This window comes from Anabrus simplex, chromosome 5 (assembly GCF_040414725.1).
Source record: "Anabrus simplex isolate iqAnaSimp1 chromosome 5, ASM4041472v1, whole genome shotgun sequence".
Lineage (NCBI taxonomy): Eukaryota > Metazoa > Arthropoda > Insecta > Orthoptera > Tettigoniidae > Anabrus > Anabrus simplex.
In genome coordinates this window covers 207,129,619-207,143,790 of record NC_090269.1, presented here as the reverse complement: position 1 = coordinate 207,143,790, position 14,172 = coordinate 207,129,619, and positions in this window count along the sequence as shown.

The window sequence follows — 14,172 nt, the reverse complement described above, 5'->3', positions numbered from 1 at the left end:
GGCCTCATTATTACTGATCTAACCCTCTTCATATTTCGTAGATTACTGCAGATGCTACCATCACCCAGGTCACTTCGCAAAAAAGAAAAAATCTAATCTGAGACTTGAGTATGTACAGCTGACATCCCAGACCTAACGTCGGGCTTATTTAAAGTCTGTAAACCCTAACACTAATCTCTATGTACACAATACCTTCCTAATTTTATCGTCGAGCGTGAACTAGGACGTCTCATCATCAGTATACTCCTAGGATAACGTGTGACGTCCTAAATTTATTGTCAGGCGGAAACTAGGTCGTATTATGCTTCCCCTAGCATATCAGGCGAACCAGCAATTTCAAACAAACCCTGACATTCCAGTTGTAAACCTGGTCAGACTAATAACACACAACGGAACAACGTCTCTTACTATTAAACGAACGCAAGTTGGAAAATGCAGAAAGTCTCTATCTCGTTACAAAACGTGAACTCGAAAAATGAATATCACGTGACGAACAATCCCCCAACTCAAACACGATCTCAGCATGCGCAATGAAGTTTTAGGGAAGAATAATAGTTCCTAACACACGTCTATATCTAGTGGATGTTGTCCAAAATAATAATAATCACCACCGCACTGGAAACCCTCAAATCGCCTACCGTCATTTCAAAATATTTATATCCACAACTATCCAGTGAAACGAAATTCAATAAATTTACACGGTCAAACAACACCAACCGTGTATTCTAAATGCTCTTTTATCCTTGAGGTCACATTATCCTAATATCCATACTGACTTTACGTAACTAGTTGCTTGACTTTTACTACCAAGATTTTTAATCTTTACTAGAATCGTTTTTCACTTGGGATCTTACTAGAAATCTACTGTGCATCCCACAGCAGTCGTCTCAATTTTCGGATGGTTAGCGGAATACACTACAGCCTGCCACAATACAGCCTGTCTCACAAATCCTTCCTCGGCAAACGTAGCCTGTCTCAAAGCTCATTCTCCTCGCCTTATCCCGGCGGTATTACTTAAAATCCAGGCTCCCTTTCACCTTCAATACTCCTACCACTCTCATCTCCACATATATACATTCTTCGCTCTCAATCCATTTTTCTTATATTTCAAGACCCTTTTCAAATTTCAATCCTCTTGTGAAAAACAATAACCATTATAAAATACACCTCTTTATTTTACTGTTAATACGACTTTCGGACCTCGAGAATACAAGAAAAACACCGCGGCTTTCCGTATCATCGACATACACGATGTCACAAAATTTTACTTCCCGTGAATAAAACATAACTTTATCGGATTTCACTGAAATTTTCTAAATGCCCGCGCTCCTTGGAAAACATACTTGTTAAATGCACTTTTAACATAGGAAATTTTATCCCACGGTAGACATTATTATTATTAATATTATTAATTTTGACAAAACAATTCTGAATTCAAACGATATTTGAAATTAAGACATTCGCCACGACTACTTTACCATGATCACCTTCCTAATTTAACTCACTTCGGACAATATCTCGAAGAACAATAACACAAGATTCAAACGTCGCACTTTACAGTTTCTTCACGTGAATTTTACAAAACTAAAATTTTCACACGCTGACCAAAATTATAACACTTTTCGCCTGATAATCACAAATATCAACCCGGCACTCGCCTTGAAAAATTGGTTGGGACAAACAAAAGTCTAACTACAAATTAATACAAAATACCTGCATTGATGTCGTCTTCAATATTCTGGCTACATTTAGCCAGCTGCCCTCGTGCTTAGCCGCACATGGATACAACATATCTATCTTACAAATACTGCCTTTTCACACGTTATTAAATGACAACACAAATCACGCACTTCCTTCGTTATGATTTTGTACAGCAATCCTCCTTCGTTCTGCAGTCGACTGCAAACTGTCTCCCTTCTCCCCAGACTCGGCTTTCATTCACCCTAATACAACAGGTGTTCCACGGATAACGAAATCAGAACTACTGTGACTAGCTTCCCAACTCCCTTAACACTTTCCAACACACACGGGGTGATACAATAAAATCAGCTATGTATTTAAACAGACGCCTATGCTTTCACAGTTTTATCGGCGAAAGTTCAGAAAAATTTCTATCATCTTCCCTTTCTAATAGTAGATGTGAACCACAGCCGCGAGCATGTACTAAGTTATTTGTAGATCAATCTTATACACTTTTCTACTGACGAGGGGCGTAAGCTTCCGCTGCTTCAGAAACCAGACCGACACTGAGAAATATGCAGAGGGGGGTTTCTTTTATAGTCTTATGAGGTGACGCTACTCACACCACTGAGCTTGATTATGCAATCTGCTAATTTCGCATCCAATAGACCGATTTTTATGAAACTTGTTCCAGAATTCCGGACAGACTTGCGATTTATTTAGATGTTAATCTCATAATTTTACCACACTCGCAACAGGTGAAATAAATTATTTCTGCCCGGGCGTTTCGTGGGTTTTCTTCATCCATTGACCTTGGCACGTGGAGCTAGTCCACTGATCTGACGCTAAATTTACTTAGGCTTAGCTGCATTTATATTTACCCTGGGGGTTCTGTCTTCACGTAGGGTTTAAGAATAATTTAGATTATTTATTTCTGTATTTACTGTGCTGCCAAAATCTCTCGTTACGAAGAATTCCGTGAATAGGGTGAGTTGGGGCATGCATTTCAGTGGGCTTGGAAGACTGATATGTAATTGCAGCGGCTGGCTCGGTGAGGAAAGCAACGGGAAACTACCTCACTCCTCGTTTCCCTAGTACACCTCTTCAGTGACACCTAGGCTATTTATGACAGCTGTTGGCGGAGCTGCAGAGGATCAAACCAGCCTTCGGACTGAATACCCAACATACACAATCTATACGAATATGGTGAAAATATTCATATTTGTTTGCTTTGAGACTATATTCAAACATTACCTGAAATAGGTAATATTGTTGAATATTCGCAGTCCACCGAAGTGTCACGGTATTTCACGAGCTTTCGGCTCGGCCTGACACGGGGCGCTCGCTCCCACGAGACAGCCAGACTCACGAAATGGCCGCCCTCAAACAAGTAACTTATTTTTTGAAATAAATATTGAGAAAAAAAAATTCTCAACGTAGAATTATGGGTTCAATACGAATGCCTTTTCTGGCGAGATGTAGTGTTTACAGTGCACTATGCCTTCTGTTATGGGCTATATCAAATTTGTTACTTTCATTGACCTGTCTGAGTCTCATCCTTGGCTTTGACAATATGAAAGTGACTGCGGTACGAGTGATGCTAGTAATACCATTGCTTATGCAGCCAGTCCCTGTTATGAATGGTGTGAAAATATCGTTCATAGGGTGAGTTGGGGCATGCATTTCAGTGGGCTTGGAAGACTGATATGTAATTGCAGCGGCTGGCTCGGTGAGGAAAGCAACGGGAAACTACCTCACTCCTCGTTTCCCTAGTACACCTCTTCAGTGACACCTAGGCTATTTATGACAGCTGTTGGCGGAGCTGCAGAGGATCAAACCAGCCTTCGGACTGAATACCCAACATACACAATCTATACGAATATGGTGAAAATATTCATATTTGTTTGCTTTGAGACTATGTTCAAACATTACCTGAAATAGGTAATATTTGTAAAATAGTGCCAGTAGGGAAATACAATATTTATTTAACTGTAAAGAAATGTAATTTATCGTGATCAACTATATTTATAATCAAAATATCCTTTCGTGGTGTTCTTGAAGGACTCGTGTTCAATGGGCACTTTTGTACCCACAACTACTAATCTACTGCGGGAAGAAAGCCTCGCATATTTTGAACATTCTATAAATATAGTACATATATCTCATTTTGACTTAATAAAATGATTTTTATTTTTAAGGTATATAAAATAGTTCCAGGCACAAATGGGTTAATTAAGGTACTGGAAATTAAATATGGCTATGGCTGGGTTGACGTTGCATCAGCCCTATAATTTGTTAAATGCTTTATCAAGAGAGCAGGATGGCGTGTCAGGGTTGCTCAGTGGTCAGAGCAATTAACCAGAAGGGAAGAAGCCTCAAGTTCGATACCATATCGTATCGTTCTTTGGCATGAATTTAACGTACACTTCAGGTCCTCATAGTTTAAATTCTTAAGATGTAATAGTTACACAAAATTAAATTATTTACACCAAGAGAAGCCATCATTATACCCAAGTACAAACACTGAATCCCGTAGGATCTCCGAAATTGAGCAACACTGGACATTTACACCACTTGGATAGGTAGTCCTCAGTGCTGTTGGGTAGAAGAAGGCAAGGAAAGAACTGGACAGACTATCGCAAATAAGGAGGTGGGTTCGATACCGCGTCCGGAAGCCGAAAAATTTAGGAAACGAGTTTTTCCAATTCCGAAGGGGCACATGGCCCTGAGGTTCACTCATCCTACACCAAAAATGAGTACCAGGTTAATTCCTGGGGGAAAAGGTGGCCGGGCGTAGAGCTAACCAAGCTACCGCACCAAGTGCCGAGGATACGGATAGTTGAAACCTTTACCTACCATCCCTCCCAGGGCCTTCATGACTGGTACGGAGATGTCAGCTTTTTCTCTTTTATATTATAAAATGTGTTCGATCTACTCGTTACTTCTATAAATAGCCCCGTTAGTTCTTCAAAACTACTTCCCTTAGCCCCAGTTTGGGATGACGTACCAGATATCAAGTGCAAATGACTTGCTAGAGAAGGACCCTTCATCCACAGACTTCAGTGAAAGAAATTTGTGGAATTCGTGTTTACTAGGGAGACTTCTCGACGTCCACGTGAGTGGGAGGGGGATTCCCATTCATGGGAGGTAGAAACAAACCGCAGACAGAACAAATAAGAGTGTCGAGTGTCGACAAGCAGGGGGAACTGCCGCACCTGCCAGTTCTCATAGAGGCGCCGGCACAGTACATATTGACACAATCGACAGCTACTTCATACACTGTGTAGCAGTCTTCGTCATCCGCCTCCGGTCACTGCTTATGACACAAGAGCTACTCGCGAGGAAGGGAGATCCTAGGAGTATTTAGACCAGGTTTACGATTTCATAGTAGGAAAATGGCTAAATACGTCCATGCGTGTGAGCTAAAAGTTCTTTAATTATGGAGTAAAATAAAACAATAAATAGTTAAAACTATAATTCAGTATGAATTAAGGTTATGCAAATTCATATGGTCTCTCCAAAAAATGAGCGCATGGTATTGTATGTTTTATCAGACAGTTTTAATTACAGTATTATCAAAATTTAATTCACCTCACATGTGGTTACCCACAATAATCACGGTATCATTCTTTCTTTCTTTCTTTCTTTCTTTCTTTCTTTCTTTCTTTCTTTCTTTCTTTTTTCTTTCTTTCCTTTTACCCTCCAGGGTTGGTTGTTCGCTCGAACATAGCGAGGGATTTCACCTCTACTGCGTCAAGAGCAGTGTCCTGGAGCGTGAGACGGTGGGCCGCTGTGATACAATTGGGGAGGAGGACCAGAACTTCGCCCAGGTGGCCTCACCTGGTCTGCTGAACAGGAACCTTGTACGGGGATGGGAAAATTGGAAGGGATAGACAAGGAAGAGGTGAGGAAGCGGCCGTGGCCTAAGTCAGGTACCGTCCCGGCATTTGCCTGGAGGAAAAGTGGGAAACCACGGAAAAACCACTTCGAGGATGGCTGAGGTGGGAATCGAAACACCTCTAATCAGTTGACCTCCCGACACTGAGTGGACTCCGTTCAAGCCGTTGTACCACTTTAGTCATGACATGTTTAGGTTTAATTGCTTCTCAGAAAAGTGTACTTGCGAGGAACTTATAGGATATTCTCTTCCTGAGCAACTCTAGATACTGTACATTAAAATCTCCCTGGCTCCTTTGATCACAGGGACACGATAATCCAATTCAGTGTGAATACTGAAAAGAGGATATATTTATCTAATTGTTCTTTCCCTAAGAAGTTAATCAATCACTAATGCCGAAAGTGGTTCAAGTTGTTCAACAATAGTAGATAGGGTACATTATCAGTGTGCAGTTATGGTTTTTATAATCACTGAAATGATTACTGTGTCATATAGGATTAAAGTTAACCCTGTGCACGCCAAGGAGCCCCTTGGAAGAGCAGAATAAACGGTTTCCACTATCCATAACCTCGGTACTAAGTAGGAGAGACCAAGCAAGTGGTCGCGTGGTTTGGATCACGTAGCTGTCAGCTTGCATCCGGGAGATAGTGGGTTCGAACCCCACTGCTGGCCGTCTGAACATGGTTTTCCGTAGTTTCCCCACTTTCGCAGCAGGTAAATGCTGGAGCTGTACCTTAATTAAGGCCATGGTCGCATCCTTTCCACTCCTAGCCCTTTCCTACCTCATCATCGCCGTAACACTTATCTGTGCCAGTGTGAACTAAATGGCCGGTCCCAGGAATTAAGCCAATGCTCGTTTTCACTGTAGGCTAAGTCACCTCTCCAGAAGTGGAGGACTTCCTGACCGTGAATGGAAATCACGTCCTTCCAGATGAAGTGAGCACCGTATTTACTGCCTCGGCTAGGCAGGCTACTATGTGAATCTCTTCCAATCAACTGAAGTCGAGTTTCAAAAAATTAATCATCCTTTTCTAATAGCACTGTCATATTTATAATCACAGTCACACTTATTTCTGTTACGCCAATGGGTTTATACATTATAAGCCACAGCAACGACTCTGAAATGGCTGAATGGTCAGCTTACTTGCCCTTCGGTTCAGAGAGCACCGGCTCGAGGATTTTAATCACTTCAGATTAATTCTTCTGGCCCGGGGACTGAGTGTTTGAGCACGTCCAATACTCTTCTCTTCATATTCAGACAACGCACCACACTACCAAATACCACAGAAACACGCAGTAGTAATTGCAATCCTCCATATAGGGTTTGCGTCAGGAAGTGTATCCGGTCGTAAAACAGGGCCAAATCCACATTTGCAACGCAGTTAGACAGTAGTCGATAATCCGCAGGGTATTCTTAATAATATTTTTAGCAAAAGAATTTAGACCTAAACAATCGATAGATATTCAAAGACTATTTATATATTTTCCGGCCCTGTAAGGAACAGTTATCTGAATTCCAACACGTTGACCTGTTATTTACTAATCACTTAAGGGAATGTGGTAGCGGTCAGAAGGGCTCAGAAGACCAGTTCTTCACTGTCTGAGCTTCTCAGCCCCACATTCACAGAAGTATTGCAAACATCGTTCGAATATGGACTACTTCTCGAAGTTTACTTCATATGTGTGATCTTGGCCTTGTTGGATCCATTACGATTGCTTTTCCTATACATCGGTTAACTGATACAATAGCAGTCCTTCTCAGGGATCCGCCGAAGGACTCAACACCAAACCTCTTGATGGGTGTTCTATCCCAGTGAGCTCAAAGATGAAGCTGATGTGCTACTCATTCTGTGGTGCCTTGCATTTACCAACACTTTACCCTTGGGACATAATCTCAACACATGTCCAAGGATTTGAGTCTCGCTGCCGTTTGAGAAACGGCAACGGGTGTTTGTTAAATTTTGGCCTGGCTAACCCCTAATTCGGTGGAAATGTAGTAAGCAGTTTGGCCTATGCTGACGATTTGGTCTTAATTGCAGATTGTACCGAAAGCCTGCAGTCTAATATCTTGTAACTTGAAAATAGGTGCAATGAGTATGGTATGAAAATTAGCCTTTCGAAGACTAAATTGATGTCAGTGGGTAAGAAATTCAACAGAATATGTCAGATTGGTGATGCAAAGCTGGAACAGGTAGATAATTTCAAGTATTTAGGTTGTGAATTCTCCCAGGATGGTAATATAGTAAATGAGATTGAATCAAGGTGCAGTAAAGCTAATGCAGTGAGCTCGCAGTTGCGATCAACAGTATTCGGTAAGAAGAAAGTCAGCTCCCGGACGAAACTATCTTTACATCGGTTTGTTTTCAGACCAACTTTGCTTTACGGGAGCGAAAGCTGGGTGGACTCAGGATATCTTATTCATAAGATAGAAGTAACAGACATGAAAGTAGCGAAAATGATTGCTGGTACAAACAGGTGAGAACAATGGCACGAGGGTACTCGGAATGAGGAGATAGAAGCCAAGTTAGGAATGAACTCTATGGATGAAACCGTACGCATGTCATGTGAGGCTAATGGAGGAGGATTGGTTACCTAGGAGAATAATGGACTCTCTTATGGAGAGTAAAATAGAGGGGGATCAAGATGACGATGGTTAGACTCAGTTTCTGACGATTTAAAGATAAGAGGTATAGAACTAAATGACGCCAGAGCACTACTTGTAAATAGAGGATTGTGGCGACATTTAGTACATTCAGAGAGGCTAGCAGACTGAACGCTGAAAGGCATAACGGTCTATAATGATCATGTATGTAACCTCCAATATGGTGCTTGACATCTAAATAAAGAGTGAAAATGAAACATTTAGGCTATTATGCACGTAGATATATGCAGTGGGCACTAATGCGCTAACTGAGGTCTTGAAAGTTCGCGTATTCCTACTTAGAGAGCCTTCTTCTCGTCCCTCCCACCTCTCACACAAATACGAAGGGAATGTTTTATCTGTATAAAGCAACAGCTAAGGAGATGTTCCTGTGGTTATGTACAATTTTTGATAGATTATGCAGTAAGATAGGACTTAATATGCAATATCTAACGTGTTTTTGATTTGCAGGGGAGCAGTCTTCTCGTTCCTTTTAAGAAGCAGTGATAACAGCGATGTAAATATTGTTTCTGCAGGGAGGCGTTTCTTACGACAAGCTAAATCTTGGCCGTAAGGAAGGGCACGATAAAAGTAAGCGACATATTTAGTGGCGGTCGGGCTATTAAGAGGACGATAGGCGCCCCATGAATAACTCGTCCTGCACTGATTACGCTTCTGCATTCAACCTTAGTGCTATCACAAGAGCTCTCGCCGGAATATTGTTAAAATATTAAAAATAAAGCAAACGACGATATGATGTCACACAGATGACATCAGTTATGGACTGAATATGAGAAACCTTGTTACCAGAGACGAAGGGTGGCGTAGTTTACAGAATCCTTTTTGAAAGCACTTTATTTTAAGTACTAGGTAAAATAGTGGACATTTGGAATTATCTCGTTAATTCTAGAGGGATAGTTCAGTTTTGACAATATAATATTAATGTTCATTTGGGATGTTGGATGTGGTCTGCACTGACTGAGGATGATTATTGTGGTGACCCTTGCTTTGGAGTTGTCACATTTCCGGGGATGCTATGGACCTCTATAGCATGTCCGAGAAGTCTCGTGTTTTCCTTTTTTTAAGTCCCATTTATTAACATTATGTTTATAATATACATTCAGGCCTTTCTTTCCCTGTTCAGTTCCTAAATAATTTACGTGTTAAAATTGGTTTATGATGTTTTCCGAACACTTCTTTATTTCTGCTTTCTTTCAGTTTTAAAATTATATGAACTTTTGTATATTACACGTATCAAAATTAAGAGATCATTACGATAAATACCCTCTCCCAGGTATTATCTTATCTTAGAGAGATAGTTCAGAGGCTAGACAATCACGAATTAATTTCAAAACATTTAATTCATTTGGAATAGTTAATTAAACCTTGAGCTTTCCGATATCGTCGAATAATTTCAGACTTAATTATGAGTGGATGTTACTCAATAGTCAATATCGAACATTTTCTGTACCTTGGGAGAGTTTTAGAATTACAATCACCGGGCGAGTTGGCCGTGCGGTTAGGAGTGCTCAGCTGTGAGCTCGTATCCGGGAGATAATTGGTTCGAACCCCACTGTCGGCAGCACTGAAGATTGTTTTCCGTGGTCTTCCATTTTCATACCACGCAAATGCTGGGGCTTTACCTTCATTAAGGCCACGGCCGCTTTCTTCTCATTCCTAGGCCTTTGCTGTCCCATCGTCGCCATAAGACCTATCTGTGTCGGTGCGACGTAAAAGAAATAGCAAAAAAAAAAAAAAGAGAATTACAATCAAATTTTCATCATCTAAAAACATTACTTTCAAATCCAGCTTCAAACGCAATTTTTCAATTCAAAATCCATTGAAATTCTTTTATCGTAATCCACCGCTTACTTAATCATAAGTTTCACCTTTCACTAACATACCCAGCGTTAGGTTTTCTTTAACAAGGTCTTCGATACACATAATCACAGTGTCCAGACCAAGCCATGCGCGTTTAAGACTCCACAGTGACAGTGGCACTTTGAATGTAAAACATTGACTACTAACAGAAGAGGCGTCTCCGAAGACCGTAAAAGTAGTTAGTGGGACGTAAAACAAATAACATTATTATTATTCTAACAGAAGATACTTAAACATCCTCAGAAGAATACTTACAAGGAATGGTTCAGTTTGTTATCGATATTTTAATGGTACAAGTTTATTCGTGTCAAATACAGGGTGCATCCTAACTATACCTACAATAACATCAGGGATGCTCTAGGTGTTATGTTAAGAAAGATGGTGCTATCGGATTGGCGGAGAAAATGAGATTAATTTGTCACCTCTTTTGTGGGTAATGTTATAGGAAGTTATAAACGAGTTAGGACTGTTGTTGCATACAGAACGAAACAATGACAATTAAATTCCTAAATTCCAAGGGGACGTTTTCTTATTTCGTAAGAAAATCCAAGTAGAGAAGAAAATATTTGAACAAATTAAAAAGTAAAACGTTGAAGACGTTATTGAAGAATAATAATTTCGTGTGGCTATTTCTAGCAGGGTGCAGCCCTTGCAAGGCAGACCCTCGAATGAGGGTGGTGGCATCTGCCATGTGTAGGTAACTGCGTGTTATTGTGGTGGATGATACGGTTGTGTGTGGTGTGTGAGTTGCAGGGATGTTGGGGACAGCACAAATACTCAGCCTCCGAGTCACTGGAATTAAACCAATGAAGGTTAAAATACCCGACCCGTCCGGGAATCGAACCCGGGACGCTCTGAACCGAAGGCCAGTACTCTGACCGCTAAATCAACGAGTCGGATTACTGAAGACTGAAACAAACTTATGAATGATGAACAGATGATGAATGAGGAGGAATTGATTGAGACTTCGACGATGATCCAAATTTACGAGATAAGTCCTATTTTAGATGATAGTCAGAGAATTGGTGCACAGCTCTTTGTACCACCACTCAAGAAGAGCACAAAATTACCCGGATGGTAATTTGATAATGCAAAGCAGGCAACAGGAAAAATATCCTCTCTGGTCGTATCCTTCTTGTTTGGCCTTCAACAAGTCATCTCGTGCAAAATTTATTTCTGTAATGGCAAAAACGGTATACAGATGAAACTGAGACAGTCTCGCAAAAATTTGAGAATACGCTTATAGCTCCAAGCAGACGTAAGGAAAATCCTACAGGAAAGAATTAATAACGAGATTCTTGATTATTTCATCGCAATGAGAAAATGAAATAAAATAAAATACAATTATCCATGATCAAATGATAATAATATATGAGACTAATATTAAGAAACAAATTGGCCCCGAACTGCACTTTATTGTTGTTTAATGCGTCCACACCATGGATCGAAAGAATCAAGATAAAATACAAGACAAGTTTCACGTAAAATAACACACAAACAATAAGGTGTTGTACAGGGACAATCTTTATCTTAATATTCATCACCCATTTTCTTATTGTTTGTTCATGGCTAATTTCATGTTATATTCTCACTGGGATTAAATAACTACGAATCTCAAGTTTTGGCCAAATACATTCAAAAACATCTTCGACTTGCTTTTTTGATATTCCATTGAGCATCCAAGGCCATTTCAAATCGGATTGCTGTTCCGAAAGTGAACATAGAGAAGAGAGGTCCAAAGAAGAGTTATTGACCTCGAGGAACGGACTACGTCGTTTGTATGCTTAACGCACACCTTCCAAAGCAGGTGATGTATTTTCAATTGAAAGATGGACAGAATAACCCGCAAGGACAGTAAAAACAGTACAAAGATCTTAAACCGGACTTATTGCAGGTATGTCAGGCTCTATGGCTGACAGATTAACATGTTAGCCTTTGCTCCAAGGGATCCTGTATTTGATTGTTAACCATGTCGGCGATTTTAATCTTCATTGATCTTTCTCTGGCTCGGGTCTGGGTGTTTTAGCCATATTCAACAATAGATTTATCATCCTACGTAGACCTTCATCCCCACAGGCATTCAGGTCACCCACTCGCAATATTTCGAAAGATCTACAGCAGGACTCTCTACAAATTACACGGCATAATAATAATAATAATAATAATAATAATAATAATAATAATAATAATAATAATAATAATAAACCACAATTATGTATTAAAATTATTTAATGACCTATTTGTACAATTTCCATACGCAATGTTGCGCCAAATCGTTAAATTATTATTATTATTATTATTATTATTATTATTATTATTATTATTATTATTATTATTATTATTATTATTATTATTATTCCGTGGTTTGTCGTGGATCGCACAAATGAAATAAGGTGTCGGGGTGAATGGATCTAACTACAATGTCAAGAATTGAATTTAAAACGTAAACTGAAGGTTATATTTATGAAAAACAACAAACTTAACAAATTTTCACTTAGTGAAATAACAATGACATTTCAGGTACAAAATAGCAATTTAGAAACAAGACTTAGAAAAATCCAAGATTCAGAACTTTAACACTCTAGGGCTTCAAGCCCCTAGTTTTACAATTTTTGAGCTCCCAGCTCAAATTTACAAAAGAGCACAAATGGTACAAGGGCAGAAATCCCCTAATTCAAAGAGCACTTGCTCCCAAAATTACAACATCTAGCCTTCGAGAGGCATTCATTAATCTTACAAGAACTTCGAAAAAGAGCTAACTGGCTCTCAGTTTTTCAAGTCTATTCAAGGCGACATCAACTTACAATTTCTCGATTATACAGGGGTATTTAATACCCAACGTACTGGGCCTTCATGGAACAAGAATAACTGCTAAATAAATGGACCGGACACAAAATGAATGGAGGCGAATACTTGCACTCCTAGATATGAACACTTAAAACTTAAAGGGCACTAGGCCGATGAAACAGGGGCTATTCCCAAACTACTGAGGTTGCACGCATGGAAATAACTTTAATACATTGCAGAAACAAAACGTGGCACCTCAAACCAAGATGAAGAGGAGCTCGAGAGGTTACATCACTCTCTATCCCCGATTTACAGTTGAAAATTTTATGAAGTTATTACATTGGCCGGCAGAAAGTTGCATTTTTAGAAAAGAAGGTTACATAACTGATGATTCGGATCTTTCCCTCGGATTAAACTGTGGAGCTAGCAAGAAAGAAAGAAAGAAAGATGTTATGTGGCTATTACCTGGTAGAAGTTCTAGCAGCAGACGAAGAGGTCTCCCGCCTCCTGCTTGACACACACACTCAGAAAGGTGACGATCAATTGGCCAAGAGACGTGAAAATCCGCATTTTATAAACCCTCGGGGAAAGTTCGAGACCATTCGAGGTTAAACTAGCCACATCCTCTCAATTTTATTGGTTAATTTAAAGGTTACACTCAAAATCGAAGAAGAAGAAGAAGAAGAAGACTGTGATTGTAGAAAATTAATTACGGATTCAAAACTGGCGGAAAGAAAAGATAAATATTGCCAACCCAAAAATAAATGAACATTAATTAGTAAAAAAAAAATTACGAATACAAAACTTCTTTAAATCAAAAGTTCTTTCACTTCGCACCAGAGTACATGACCATAGTTTTCAGTAGTGACCTCTATGGAAGAATGTCCAAATTTCTGGATGAATGGCAAACAAAACAAATAGAAATACAGTCAGTTCAGGAAACTTCAAAATAACAAAATTACATCATATTTTAGTGGTGTCTTCTTCTGAGTAAATTTATAAATTGGTGCAGGTTCAGTTTCACTGTTTCACCAGTAGAGGAGTTCTTTCAGGCGCTAATTTTGAATGCGCGGCGTTGGGGTGTACCTCTCGGTACAATTATTATTATTATTATTATTATTATTATTATTATTATTATTATTATTATTATTATTATTATTATTATTATTATTATTATTATTATTATTATTATTATTATTATTATTATTATATGAATCTTTTGAAAAGATTCTGGAACAAAATTTGATTTATTCAAAGAATCAATTGGAACTATTTAGGATACAAT